Raw genomic sequence first — 15,049 nt, 5'->3', positions numbered from 1 at the left:
CTAGGCACCATGGATCAGAAGAAACTGAATGAAACAGGACCATACACACAGCTGCCTGTGGCTTAGGCAAAGCATTCTAGCCTTCCCCTGACATCCACAGATATCAAGGAGTAATGCCACACTGCTGGTTTCATGCATAGATGTTATTAATCATTGTTTTCCGTGTGTTAGGCATAAAGGACAGTGGAATGGTGAAAGCCTGATGTTAGCCAATAGTGCTGGGGCTGGGGGCTTTGGTATTACTGGGGGCTCTATGTTTGTGTGTGGGCTACAATCCTATGCATCTTTTCTGTTGTGTGTGTGCTTCTCTGGTGCTGTGTAAGCGAGAGCTGCTCCCAGATCCCTCTCTCCCTTTTATTGCCAGGTCTGCTCCAGTTATTCAGACGAGCTGCCTTCCCTGTGTTGGGAACAGCCCATCTTATCTGTTGCACAGGTGGATGGTGCTTGTTCTGGGATGAACCAGATGGCTAGTTTGTGGTGGGCCTCCTTTCTCAGAATAAACTCCTCTGCAAAGACCCCCAGTGCCTGTCTGATTTCCTAAGGGCAATATTTTCTCTACATGCTTTAGTGATAGCCTCCAGCAACCCCCTCTCTTTGCCCCATGTAGGCTACAGGCCATGTCTGTACTGCTGACTCTGCAGCATGGGTTGGGTTATTTGTGGAGAGTTGGAGTCGTACAGAGTGGTGGCTGACTTTGGGGGTTGGGTGTGCTTGCAGCAGCTAGAGTTCATAAGTACTGTATATGTGTGATACTTTGCATTCTCCTTGTTTGGCTAGGCAGCCCTCTGCTATTCATTCATTCTTGCTGTAGGTACCTTTTTTCCTGACTTGTCTCTCCTTCCTTGCCCAGTTCCTCACCTCTCGGCATTCCTCTCCTGTCTTAACTTTCTCCATGTATACGTCTGCTGCTGTGATGGGCCTGGGGTCAGAGCAGTTACATGGTTCTGGAACAGATTCAGAATGCTCCCTGTCCTACTTTGTGTTGCCAGTCTGCATAGTCACTTTTGACATGGGCAATTTGCACTTGTGTAAGTGCTTAAGTCTTCAAACTAAAAGCTGCTGCTTCAAAACACAGAACAAGTCAAATGATGAAAGAATATACCAGGGTGATGAGTTTACAACAGAGTAAAGACAGCTTCCCTTTATAAAACAGTACCTCATTCTCCAGTAATGCTTATTACTCTTTTGTATGCTGTAGAGTTTGAGGTCATTGCTCTACAATACTTCATAATTCTTTCAGAGGTAGCCTATGCCAACAGGTAAATCTTATGGGAGATACATTCACCCTTCCCTGCTGCGGTTGTGCCTGACAAATCTAGAGGCAATTTTAGGCTGTGAAAAACATTGTGTCTCTACATAATTTTGTGTTTTACACAAAATGCAAAGCCATCATTCTGTTCTGTGGCTGTGGAACATGCCTTGCCCAGTCTGCTTTGGCCAAAGTCAAATACCAACGTGTGAGGCAGCACATATTTTTAGCCTAAAAATTATTTGCCACCCTTCACAAGTTGTTGTTTGACTTTTTGGTTAAAAAGATGACTGGGTGGATTCCGCAACTACAAAACAGAGCATGCGGTTTGAAATGAATACCCAGGACACAAAGCTAGGACTGACTCTGCCTATATAATTTTCTTGGCTATATTTAATCTCTCAGATGTGTTTGGCAGATACTTTAAATTTGATTTATAATCAATTTCTTTTGATCTGAAGGTGAGCTCCTGGTATCCCTCCCTCTTCTGACTGAAATATACAAAGTACCAAGTCAAGTCAATAAACTCAGAGGTTCCAGTGGTGATCTCTGTTCAATCAGCGTGTGTGAAATGTAATAAAGCAGGTCTGTCTGTATTTATTTTGGACAGGGTTTGTCTGTGGGTTTATTGTGATTTTTTTTTTTTTTTTTTTTTGCTTTCAACAATCTGGAAACCTCCCCCGCCCCAATTCAGAAGAATAAATATGCATGGCTGGTAATTCTGTTGCAGTTCTTGCGCCCAGCTGATACGGTGACGTGCAGTTTGGAGGCTTAGAGATTGGCTTTTTGATTTGGCTTCTTGCTGCAGTTGTGCAAACCTCGTTGTCTCTCAGAAGCCGGGCTCAGCGGCTTGCCTGGCGCTGTGATGCTGGAAAGTCTCAGCTGAGCCCCGATGGTGTGAGAGAAAAGGGGGAAGCCCGGCACATTCGATTGCAATTGGGGCACAATCCAATTTTTCCTCTTCAGTGCCCATTCCTCCTCCTCCTCCTCCTCATTCTTCCCCTTCCCACATCTCCCCCTCCCTCCCCAAACTATACTGCACACCCCTGAAGATCAAGGCTGGGGGATTTACCAACATTCAACCACCCCTCCCTGCCCCCCGCCCCCGATTTCCCGATGCACTTCCCCACTCACCCTGACAGCTGCAAAAGAGAGCCGAGGTTTCTTAGCAAGCGGGGCAAGTTGGACTGACATGCAAAGGAGGACCCCTCGCCAGGCAGTGATTAACCGCCAGCTGCAATGAGCTCTGTTTAAGAACCGGCAGGAGCTGTATTGGGGAGCAAGCCAGCAAGGCCCCCGGGAGGGGTAAGTAAGAGGGCTCTGGCGGAAATGCAGGGCGAAGGGTTAAGTCTCCTGCGATGAAGCGGCTCCTGCTGTGTTGCCTGCGAATTCCCCTGGGGGGTCTCGCTGTAGGAGCGCCCGGCAAGCAGAGAAGGGGTTTGAACGTTGCAGACCCGGGCAGCTTTGTCACAGTCGTGCCGTTTTCCCGACCCCTCCCCGAGCCACAGTCTCGGGGGGGGGGAAGCGGCGGCTGCAGCTTCCCAGCCCGGCGCGAGCAGCCTCTGCGCTCGGGCCAGGCGAAGAAGCCGGCGGCTTTGCGAGGCGGGGAGCTGCTGTTGCCGAGCTCGGGGCGCTCGGGCAACGTGGCTCCGGTTCCCTCCCCTCGGCGATGCCGTGTCTCGGGGACCAGGAGCTTTCCGGGGCAGGGGGCTGGGTCCAGGCTAAAGGAACAACAAGCCGGCGGCCGCCGGGAGGGGAAACGCTCAGCCCGGTGGCCCGAGCCCGGGAGTCGCGGCGAACGTGCCGAGAGCCCGGCGGCTCCTGTGCAAAAGCAAGCGGCGGGGGCTGCAGGGCAGAGGAGGCAGTTTCCGAGGCCCCCCCTCCCCGGGCTGGTGGGGGGAGGGGGCGGGCACGGTAGCCGGAGTAAATGCCTCTAATGCAGTGCTATAAATTTCTTGCTTTTCAACGCCTGACTCGGGCTAGGGAAGCGAGCCGAAGGGGCAGCGCGCAATTTGCAAAGCGGTTGAAATTGGCCAGGTGCAATTCCCCCGCGGACAGAAGAAAGCTCGCCGCAGCGGCGGTGAATCTCTCGGGCTGCAGGCGAGAGCGTCTTGTTTTTATTTATTCCGGGGCGGCGGCACTCGAAAAGCCCCCCACAAGAATTGGGAGCAGGGTTGTTATGGTCTCCTCCAAAGGCAAGGAAGCCCCCGGCGTGTCTGCCTCTCAGCGTGCGCGATTAATCTCGCCCAGCTGTTGTGCTCCATCCGCTTGTGCCGAGATCTTGTTTACCTCGGGTTTCAAATATAGCTGCTGCGCCAGGCTCTTCCCTAAATAGGGCAAGGGCAGTTTACTTTATAGTAGGAGACCCGGATTTCTGCCCTTCGGAAGGGGGTTACCTGGCTGCCCCTCAGGGGCTGCTTATGCCTTGGCCTTCCTTTCCCCAGAGGGAGCGGCGGCCAGCCAAATACTGCCAAGCATAGGAAGACATAGTACTTTTCTTCTGGACCCTTTTTAACAATGGTTTCTTCCAACCCCCACAATCCTCTGAGCGCCCACACACACACACACACACACACACTTTGACCTAAATGTTGAATAATTGTATACTCCCCCCCCCCATAAGACTCCCCTTGGGTCTGAAATCAAACACCTGCACATGAAAAAAGTGACATGCCCATTTTTCTCAAGCTGAATTGCAGTGTAATAATGGGGTTCTCGGCTTGCTTGGGATATCCCTGGGGCTTGGTTTTAGGGTTAACCTCCCCAAATGTACTTAAAAATTAAGGCGGGGTGGCGGGTGTATGTGTGTCCTATAATGGCCTTTTTGTTGGGAGTGTCAGAAGATACATTTCTATTCACATCACCCTCTCCTGATATCTGTTAGGGGGAAGGGCATTTTGCTGAGCCATTTTTGATTCTAAGAGGAGGTCCTAAAGACAGAGCAATGGAAGACTGTGGGCAACCTCTGGCCAACATCTTCCCGTTCAAAAGCTTTAATCTGTTTTGGCTCTGGCAGCCTGCTGTTGAAGCTGAGGAGAGCAGGAGCTGACTCTAGGGGATCATTAAATCTCATAGGCCTTGTAGATAATTTGTAGGCTTGGTGCAATGAGGAGAGGAGAGCAGCTTTCACCTGTGGTGGTAACAGTTGGGGAAAAGTTAGAAACTTGCTCTATTTGCAGCTGGATTACAAGCATTTTATTTGCCTTTCGTGCAATTTTAGTAATGAAGGTAATTCGTGTTTGGTAACTCGTGTGCTTGCATATAGGCTTGGGTGGTTGTCTGCAATAATTTTTGTTCACTGGTTAGAAGGAGAGAGGGCATAAACCCTCTATAAAGGAATATATGGTTCAGGAAAGAGGAGGAGTTTATCTTATTAGAGCTGTGACATGGGAGCTGGGACTCCTGATTTTCTCTTCTCTGCTCTGCTACTAACTTGTAGTGTGACCGGGGCAAGTCCCTCAACCTCCTTTTTTTTCTCAGTTTACCTATCTGTAAATAAATGGGTATAATATCTACTGCATGGAGGGGGGGAGTTGAGGCTTAATTAATTGATATTTATAAAGCACTTCAATTACTTAGATAAAAGGTGAAATATATCCAAACACAAATGTCTTAATCTAATAACCTATAACCCCAATTAACATAGTTGCAAAATCAAAACCACCCAACACGCTGTCCCAGAATTGGCACCAGCATGCATTGCCAAGGGCTTGTGGCTAAGGTGCTGCACTAGAACTCGGGAGATCTGGGTTCACTCCTTGCCTCTGCCACAGGTTTCATTTGGGATCTTGTGCAAGTCACTTAATCTCTCTGCAGTTCAGTTCCCTATGTGCAAAACGGGGATAATGACATTTCCCTGCCTCCCAGCAGGTTTGCATGGATACATTCATTTAAAGCTTGTGAGGTACTCAGATACTAGGGTGAAGGGGGCCACATCTATCAAGAAATGGACATGCATAGCAGCACTTGCACTGTTCAGTATTCAGAATAAATAGCCCACTTCTATGTAAAGCGATTGCTTAGATTATGACGAGTAGTGTTCCCAATACTCGTATCCAGACTGGATAGTCCATTACGTTTTGGATCATGCAAACACTCTCCATTGTTCCAAACACCAATCTTCAGAATGACACCACTAGGATATTACACTTATATTGTAAGTATTAGTGGAATGCTTGGGTCATGTGAATACTATACCATATCCCAGATGCTTTTCTGTTGGCGCTTACTGAGCGTGTGGAAGAGTGTGAGCTGCCCAGTACAATCTCTATTGAAAATAATAGACTTGACTTGTTGTTGAGGAGTGCTATACGTGTCCCTTGCAGAGAAGTGAATCGTTTGAAACGCTGCTCCTGAATTTTCTTATCTTTGTATTTCAAACGTTGTGGAATAAAAGCTGTAAGTACATGACAGGGGAAGAGTTACACCAGGGATGAATTTGGTTGAGTATGTTTCTATTTTCCTCTGAAACACTGGGTATTAAAGCTGGATGGAGATGGTCTGAGAGTCTATGGCAAATCCTACTGCTGGTTAAAAGGTGGTTTGCGAAGGGACTTGACTAGGCCATTGACTCCTCTTGTGTTTTGATTTGGTGTGTATCCATACAATTGGACAGCTTCAGAAAGGCCTGACTAAATTAGACATCTTCCCTTTCCAAGGATAGGGAGTATTATAATTGAGCGTGTCAGCACTTTTTAGAGAAACCACATTAAAATGAATCCTTCCTCCATGAAAATATTTATTTTAAAACCAAAGTTTATAAATACAAATGGATTATCTGTTCTATTTGGTCAAAATACAACAATCCCCTCCCCCCCCATCCGAAACCTTCCTGAATAACCAAGGAGCCTTTTAAAAAACATTTTTGCATGTTTGTACAATTAAAATGGCTTTGCCTGCTACATTTAATTTGTTTTTCAATCAAGGAGTAATATGATCTAATTCTGTATTAAAAATAAATGAGATTAAATTACATAAAAGGTGAGGGGAGGGGGGTATCTCTGATGTTAAAATGGAAAAACCTCTGAAGCCAGGAAATTCATAGGTGAGCTGCTCCAGCATCCAATCACCCCTCTGTGTCCAGGTAATTTCACAGTTGTTACTGTTTGTATACAATTTATATTACAGTAACTGCTAGAGGCATCAGCCAGGTTGGGTGCCCCTGTTGCTAAGTGCGATACAAACATGTAGTCAATGACAATGTGCATCCTGAAGAGCTTATGCATCGTTAATACTTTAGTCTAATTCTGGTTGTTGGGGCGGGTGGCTGGAGTTTAGTGGCCTGTGATGCATGGGAGGTCACACTACGTGATCTGGTGGTCCCTTTTGGTCTTATGATCTTATGAAGCTATCATAGAGTTTCAGCTGTTCTTGGGGTCCCACGCTCTGCACGGCTACCTGACAGCCTGGTCCTCCTGCTCTTGTTAAATTAAATGGTAAAACTCCCTTACACTTAAATGGTGCAAGTTCATATGTAAGTGAAAATTTGTGGCATTAACTGGGGTTGCTTGCCCCTCCCCCAAAAGAATCATGAACATTCCTGAGTTTCCAAGCACATGTTGGAAAACTAGAGTCCTAGATTACTTTGGGGCTCATCATGGCACATAAGTTATTTAGAATCCATTTTCCTCTTTACCCTTTTCTGCCTTGGCTATTTAAATTGTCAACTTTTTGGCACAGGGGGTCATGTATACAGCATCTTGCACAATGGGCAACTAACCCTGAGTGAAGGCTCTAGGCATTACTGTAATATAAATTATTAAAATAGTAATAACAGTAAGGCATCAGTATGTAATGTGTCATAAAGGGGTGTGTCAACCCATCTTTCCAATGACATAGTGAAAAGGACCAGATGTGATAATGCTTGTGATAGATCATCACTGTGTACTTATTTTATTCTGTAGGGCACGGGTGGTCAACCTGAGCCTGAGAAGGAGCCAGAATTTACCAATGTACATTGCCAAAGAGCCACAGTAATACGTCAGCAGCCCCGCATCATCTCCTATCCCCCTGCTCCCAGTGTCTCCCGCCCACCGTCAGCCCTGCTGATCAGTGCCTCCCTGAACCTCCAGATCACCTGTTTTGTGGCATGTAGGAGGCTCGGGACGGGGAGGCGGGAAGGGGTGGAATGGGGGCAGGGCCTGTGCAGAGCCAGGAGTTGAGCAGTGAGCACCCCACCAGCACATTGGAAAGTTGACACCTGTAGCTCCAGCCCCGGAGTCGGTGCCTATACAAGGAGCTGCATATTAACTTCTGAAGAGCCGCATGTGGCTCCGGAGCCACAGGTTGGCCACCCCTGCTGTAGGGCAAATTATAAACAGGTGGTGAACCCAGCCTTAACTCTGAATTTCCTGAGAGTTCCATTTTTAAATCCAGCCACTAGGGTTCATGATCTCCCAGCTGAACTTCCATTGATGTCACTCAGGGCAGGTCTACAGTACAGCCGGGATCAATGCTCTGAGACCGATCCACCGGCGGTCAATTTAGCGGGTCTAATGAAGACCCGCCAAATGGACAGCAGATCACTCTCCAGTCAACCCCTATACTCTACCCATGACGAGAAGAGTAAGGTAAGTTAACGGGAGAGTTTCTCCTGTCGACCCCCTCTTTCTCCCCCGCAGTGTAGACCCCGCGGTAACTCGACCTAAAGTACGTCAACTCCAGCTACGTGAATAACGTAGCTGGAGTTGCGTAGCATAGGTCGACTTAACACGGTATTGTAGACATAGCCTAAGAGTCGAGCATGGGGCTTAAGGGCGGTATATGGCTCTTTAGAGTTTCCTTACAATAGTTTTTGCTAACAAAAAAAACCCCAAACCCCACAACTGGCACTTGCCATGCTAACAATAAAGACAGCTTTTCCAGAGCTTCCATTTTCATTTGCTGGCAGGTTATTTTAAGAGAGCACAATGATTTCGTTGCATTTGTTACTGTGGGACTAGTACCCTACCAGGGGGCACAGATTAGCTTTCCTGGCCCTGACAGGGAGTGTGATGTGAATGCTGATGATCCAACCAGTGGACCAAATTCGGTGATGAACTCTGGTCACGTGCCACCTGAGGCACATTGCACATGCGCTAAGAGGGGGAGTATCCAGTCTCCTTTTGTCTCAGCCTCCCAACTACAAGTACAGGCAGAGACATGGTGGTCAAACAGCAATCAACAATATTAATATCTTGTACATATAAAGGGCTTTTTTATCCAGAAAGGTTTCGAAGAGCTTTAAAGCTAGATCCACAAAAGCATTTAAGCCCCTAAATCCAACGTTTAGGTGCCCCTGAAATATTCAAACCCCCTAATCAGTTGCCACCTAACCCTGTAGGTTCCTAAAATCCCTTGGCATCTGAGTTTCTAACAGTGAGCATGTGTATGGCCACTTCGGTCATAGCACCTGGGTGCCCATCTCCTACCTAAACTCCAGCAGGATCCTCAAACTAGGCAACCCCCCACTTATGAGGCCTGATCCGGTACGCAGTCTTAGAGTATGCCTAAACTCACACAAAATGGCCTGGGCGGGAGGAATGAGAGGGTGGCAGCAGTAACAGCCTCTTTTAGCCCAGCGGTTAGGGCACTCACCTGAGAGGCGGAAGACCTGCGTTCAGACCTCTGCTCCGTGTGTGTGTGTGTGTGTGTGTGTGTGTGTGTGTATATATATATATATATATATATATATATATATAATATAAAAAATGAAAGAGAGCGTGCAAGAGCATGCGTGCATTGTAGCCAGGTCTCCCACATCAATGCTCTCTCTGCATGTGTGGAGCAGAGATCTGGATGCAGGTCTACCACCGCTCAGGTGAGTGCCCTAATTGCTGGGCTGTAGAGCTATTCCTGCTCTCTCCTTGGCCCAATGCATATTTAATTATTTATACACAGTGGAACAGCTTCAGCGGGAAAGACTGTGTTCTCATAATCCAGAATATCCCATAGTCCTGTTATTAAAGCACTCACCTGAGAACTGTATGGGTTCCATTCCCTGCTCCACATCAGGCAGAGGGGAGAATTGGACCTGGGTGTGTCAAAGCCTGGGTGAGTGCCCTAACTCTCTTTCATGCAAAATACAGCTTAGGTGCCTGACTTCAGGACAGGGTTCCTGGCCGTGCAACCCAAGCAAAGATAGGTGCCTCCTTCCAGCCCAGATTTAGGTGCCTAACTCCCTGGGTTGGGGGAGGGAGGGCCTTACAACCTACCCCTCTTTCTTGGCATTTTCTACTAGCTAGCTTAGGCAAGTCCCCCACCTGGCGTGCTGTCTTTTGTGGATCCAAACGTCTTAAGCACTTAACTTCCTAATGCATTGTATAGAGAATTAGGCGTTTCATTGCCTAAGTCCCTTTGTGGATCTAGCCCTTGGAAATCATATACTCTTAGGAATCCCTTCGGTCTCCACATTGATAAGCAGCCACCACTGGAGCATGTCTTGGCAGCTGTTTAACAGCACAAAGCAATGTTCTACAGCTGTTGAGGTCAGTCTGTCACAGCAGTATTCTATATTACTACAATATCCTGTAATACACTGAAGAAACCTTATGGAATTGAGATAAACTTTGTTGAGTACAGTTTACCCTTGTTGAATTAGGGTTAACATCTTTGGGGTACATTGTATTAATATGTGTATTGGTTATTGTGCAATTCTGGTACCTTTTCTAGTAGGAGGGGGGATGCTAATGTACTTCTTCCATTATCAACTGTTAGAAGTCATCTCCCTGGGGTGATATTCATATACTAGTTCCAACTGGATTCTCCAGAGACCTATAGACAAAAACTTTTGGAAAACCTCAGGGTTTTCTTCCTGACCCAGCATATGGACAGGACTCCTGGTCCACAGAGGAACTTGAATCCTCATGGGAGGACTGAAAGGACTTGGCCCCGTGAGACTGTGCACTTGTCCTGAGCTGAAGCTCTGATGAACTTCTAACCACAAGGCTGCTCTGTTGAAAGACTGCACCTGCCAGAGCCCATGTGAGAATGGTGATGATATCTGATAAGTCGGGCCCTACCAAATTCATGGCAGTGAAAAACACGTCATGGACTGTGAAATCTGGTCTTTGGTGTAATTTTATCTTGTACTATACAGATTTCATGGGGGAGACCAGCGTTCCGCAAACTGGGGGTCCCAAAAAATGATTGCGGGGGGTTACGGTATTGCCACCCTTACTTCTGTGCTGCCTTCAGAGCTGGGTGGCCAGAGAGCGGTGGCTGCTGGCCATGTGCCGAGCTCTGAAGGTAGCAGCATAGAACTAAGAGTGGCAATACCATACCATGCCATCCTTGTTTCTGCACTGTTCTTGCAGTCGCTGTGTTCAGAAGTGGGTGGCTGGAGAGCGGTGACCGCTCACTTGGAGCTCAGCTCTGAAGGTAGCGCCGCCGCCAGCAACAGTGCAGAAATAAAGGTGGCAATACTGCAGCCTCCCTACAATAATCTTGTGACCCTCCCACATCCCATTTTGGGTCAGGACCCCTAAAACTACAACATAGATTTTAGGTTTTAAATATCTGAAATAATGAAATTTATGATTTTAAAAATCCTATGACCATGAAATTAACCAAAATGGACTGAATTTGGTAGGGCCCTACTGATACACATGCTAATAAGCTGGTAGGTTCTTTTATTGTTTTGAATGTTTTCTCTGTAATGCTTTTTACCTTAGAAAGGTGTGGAAACTTACATCTGTAGCAATTACACTGGTATCTGTCTCTGAAGAGAAAGCAGGCAGGAGTCCTAAGGCAACCTCTTTGTGCTGGTTATGACACAGTGAAGGCAGGGAACTATCCAACCTAGAAACTCCCCAGTCAGAAGGGAGAGACACGTGTCTCCACCCAAGAGAGGCTACAGCTGGGGAGCTGAAAGGCAAGAGTGGGGGCCTTACTGACCACAGGGGAGGAGGGAAATCCAGGTGCACTTGCCCTGAACTGTGACAACTTCATTAAACACAAGCTACAGAGAGAACTAAATGAGGTGGAATGTAATAATCTCAGGTGGGAATTTTGGCCATAATGCTGAGATGAACAGCCCCTATTATTACTAAAATTATCATGGGGTCTTTTAAAAACCAGAAACCATTAGGACTTCTTTCCCCTTTTTGGAAAGGGGACACCCTCCAGTAGCACAGTATCCCATAACACCGAACCAGTTTCACCCTAGATAAGTATTTATCCAGAGGAAAATGTGCCACCTACTAAATTACCAGCCCCAATCCTTAAGCACTCTATTTCCTTGCTGATCTTCCATCCATGTTTGAGAGCTGATAAAATCACAATCTATGGTTGTATTCCTGTGAGGTGAGCAGCAGAAACCACCAATTTGGTCAACTTAATGTACTCTCTGTATATACTCACATCATATATCATTTGAAAGCCTATTATGTCTACTTTAAGATGAAGTATGATGTGGAGTGGGCAAATGGTGCCATTACCATAGAAACTGTGATAAACACTGATGCCATTGATATGTTAAAATGAGTACTTTGAAATATTTGCATTCATTTGTTAGTTTAACGACTCTGTGTATTATGTTAAGACATCAAATTGGATTTCTTTGTGACCTCAAAAGATCACAGCAACAATCTAAAGGGTAAAACAAAATCTAATAATACATTTGTGCACTATCATTGAACTGAAATAGCATAGGTGACATTTCTAGTCAACATCATTCTCCTCATCTTGTTCATCACTCTGATCTCTTTCAAGAGCGGGTGGCATACCACAGTCTTCATTGCCTTCGCATATACACAGTTCTGTGCAGTTCACTTCAGTGTAAGTTGATTCTCCAGCAACCCCTAAAGATGCGGGCACAAATGGTCTTGTAGAAATTCAAGTGCCATTGGGCTCTTGAAAAATACAGGAAGTAGCTCATCATCCCCATTTTTCTATCCATGTTGCAAAGGTGATCCAATATCTGGTTAACTTATGTGCAAAGACATCCAAATCTTTGTCAAAATGCTCTTTTGGCATGCTCTTCAAAACTGCCCTCACATGGTGGAAGTTTGGCCAGTGACTTGTCCTTTTTGATGGGTAGATTTGAGGTTCAAGCAACTCCAGCATCTGTAGGTCATCTTTTTTTGTCTCGCTCTGGTCATACAGCACTGCTACAAACTTCCTTGCTGCAGAAATTGTGGCTTCTTCGTCAGTCTCTCCCAGTTTGGCAAGATCTCTGAAGTGGTAAGTTCCTTTTGTTTCGACAACATTAAACACAGATTTTTTTTTTTCCCCAATACCAAATAGGGATGGCTCAGAGACACATTCTGTTAATGCATGTACAGCCGGAAATGTGTTGCAGAAGTCAGGAGTGAGTGCATAACAAAATGCATGCACAGGTATGAAATGCTACTTGTCAGTTGTGTTGGTTATAGTGCCCATTTCTATCCACATATTATCTATGTGTTCCATTTTTGGAAAGTAGTGAACAGCAAGGACCAGGACAACTGTATCAGGAGACCTAATTACTAGGGCTCTTTTGACACCCAGAGGCCCAAAAACTATATTGGCACATACAGCATGCAGAAGCATCCTTGTTTCCATAGGTGCTGACTTCCTCTCTACTCAGGGGATGCTCGACACCCCGCACACTTCCCCAGGCCTACTCCCACTCCAACCTTTCCCCCAAGGCCTTGCCTCTTTCCACCCCTCCCCTGAGCATGCCCTGTCCCCACTCCTCCCCCTCCCTCCCAGTGCCTCCTGCATGCCTTGGAACAGCTGGGAGAGGAGTTGATCAGTGAGGCCACTGAGGTGCTAAGCACCCACTAATTTTTTTCCATGGGTGCTCTAGTCTGTACCTATGCTTCTGTCCCCGTCCTCTTGAGTACGATACAGTCTTGGGCTTCTTCAACCACCCGTAGTGGGCTTTGCTACTTCACCATTGGAAAAGCCTCCAACAAGGAGTGTTTGTTTTGGGTGTGTGCCTACTCTCAAGGACACTTTGAACCATGTATTCACAGAGGAATTTTACAAGTGATGGCTTGTTGGATGCCACATTTGGAAACTTTTTCTTGGAGGCACAGGTTGTCCACCAATCATCTGGTATTTCTTGCATCCAACCTTAGATCCTGTCTGGTGCTGCTGTCATTCTGCAGTTTTTGGAGGAACAGTTGTCATATCTGTCAAAGACTTCAATTACAGAATTAGTTTTGCCAAATCCTTTTAGGACCTTCCTCAAATTCTTAGTAGCCAGTTCATTGAATGTCTGGAGTTTCTCTCCAGCCATGATTTGTATGACAGCCATGGCATCTCTGTGCTTACTGTGTTGCATAGTGTGACAGGGTGCTGGCTAGGAAACCCTAGCCACACCAGCTCCAATAACGAAAGGGGAATTGGAGCTGGCTGAATAAGCTCAGCCCTAAGTGGCAAATAGGGAACAGCCACCGGCCTTGTTAGCCGGGGCTACATAACAGCTGGCAAGAAAGAAGCTGGGGGAGGGGAAAGGGAGGAACCAGGGAGTTAGAGACCACCCTCCCCTGCTGGCTGTGGAAGCTAGCAGTCCCAGAGGCTGTAAGCCTTATGCTGTCTGTAGCTACAAGGTGGTGGGAACTTGTACTGTAAATAAAGAGCACGGGAGATTGCACCAAGCAGAGGTTTCTGGCTGGTTTGTGGGTGCAGAAATGGCAGAAGATCGAGGGGACCACCTGTGCCCTGTTACACATAGCTCATGGATTCTTTCAGCTTGAGCTTCCAGCTGGTGCTATAATTCAGCTTTGTTTGTTCTTCTCATTGTTCCAAAAACATGGCAGAGTGACACAGGTACAAGTCCTATTGGGTGACTAAGAATATCATTGAAATATCGCTTCATCTTGTGAAGGACAAGGCTCTGTGGAAAATGACTTCTGGACTGACAGCTGCTGTGATTGTCCCTCCCTTGACCGATTTTAAATTTGGTGGTCTTGGCCATGTCAGCAAATATTTTGATGCCAGGTTTCAGAGAATCATAGAAGTAGAGGATTGGAAGGGATCTTGAGAGGTCATCTAGTCCAGTCCCCTTCACTGAAGCAGGGCTACTTAATAACTAGACCATCCCTGACAGGTGTTTTGTCTAAACAGTTCTTAAAAACCTCTGTCTTCTCTTCTCCAGATTAAACCATCCCAATTTTTTCAATTTTCCTTTATAGGTCATGTTTTCTAGACCTCTAATCATTTTTGTTGCTCTTCTCTGGACTTTCTTCAATTTGTCCACGTCTTTCCTCCAGTGTGGTGCCCAGAACTAGACACAATACTCCAGTTGAGGCCTAATCAGTGCAGAGCAGAGCGGAATGCACAAAGTTTCTTGATTGAGCTGAAGAATCTGTGTCCCATCAGAATGAAGTGCACCTTTCACAAATCTCTCTATTTGTTCTTACTAACATCTTCTAGTCTCAGTAAAGACTCATATACATCTGATGTTACATGCAGTACAGTAGGTATGCTGATAAGCACCTCTTGATGTGATTCAGGTCAAATGGGTTTGTTATATTATCAATGACCTGGTTGGTCCTAGTTGTAACATGCTCTTCTTGCCTCTGCAGTGAAAGGAGTGGACTTTGTCTTCAATACTTCTTGTAAGGCAATTTCTTTCTTTCATAGCTTTTGTATATTCATAATATGAAGCTGTGTATTGTGATCTCTAACACTAATCTATGCATAAGTGTTACTGAATTTAAAAAATCTAGTTGCTAGAATATTTCAAAGACTAGTATGGCATGCATAGGCAATTATAAATTAAAACCTTCTACCAGGCAGAGTGGATGCTACAAACTACATTATATGTACAAACCCTTTTAAACTGAGAAGCATTATACAGTATTAGGGATTCATGTATATTTTATATCTATC

General features: G+C 46.1%; 1 protein-coding gene across 4 annotated transcripts in view; it reads left to right on the top strand.

The window, feature by feature from the left end:
- Positions 1 to 1,838: 1,838 nt before the first annotated feature.
- Positions 1,839 to 15,049, top strand: part of SLC8A3 (solute carrier family 8 member A3) — a 185,984-nt gene continuing 172,773 nt past the window's right edge. For 2 of the 4 annotated variants that reach the window (XM_038407582.2, XM_038407581.2), the window contains exon 1: positions 1,842 to 2,554. The gene's annotated coding sequence lies outside the window, so the exon portion shown is untranslated. Of the gene's footprint in view, positions 2,555 to 15,049 lie in introns of all 4 variants that reach the window. The other 2 variants (XM_043517480.1, XM_038407583.2) reach the window with 2 other exon arrangements.

The sequence above is a fragment of the Dermochelys coriacea genome, chromosome 6 (genome assembly GCF_009764565.3).
Source record: "Dermochelys coriacea isolate rDerCor1 chromosome 6, rDerCor1.pri.v4, whole genome shotgun sequence".
In the NCBI taxonomy this organism is placed as follows: Eukaryota; Metazoa; Chordata; order Testudines; family Dermochelyidae; genus Dermochelys; species Dermochelys coriacea.
The sequence above is the reverse complement of the archived record's forward strand: the minus strand, read 5'-3'. Positions and strand labels throughout refer to the sequence as shown.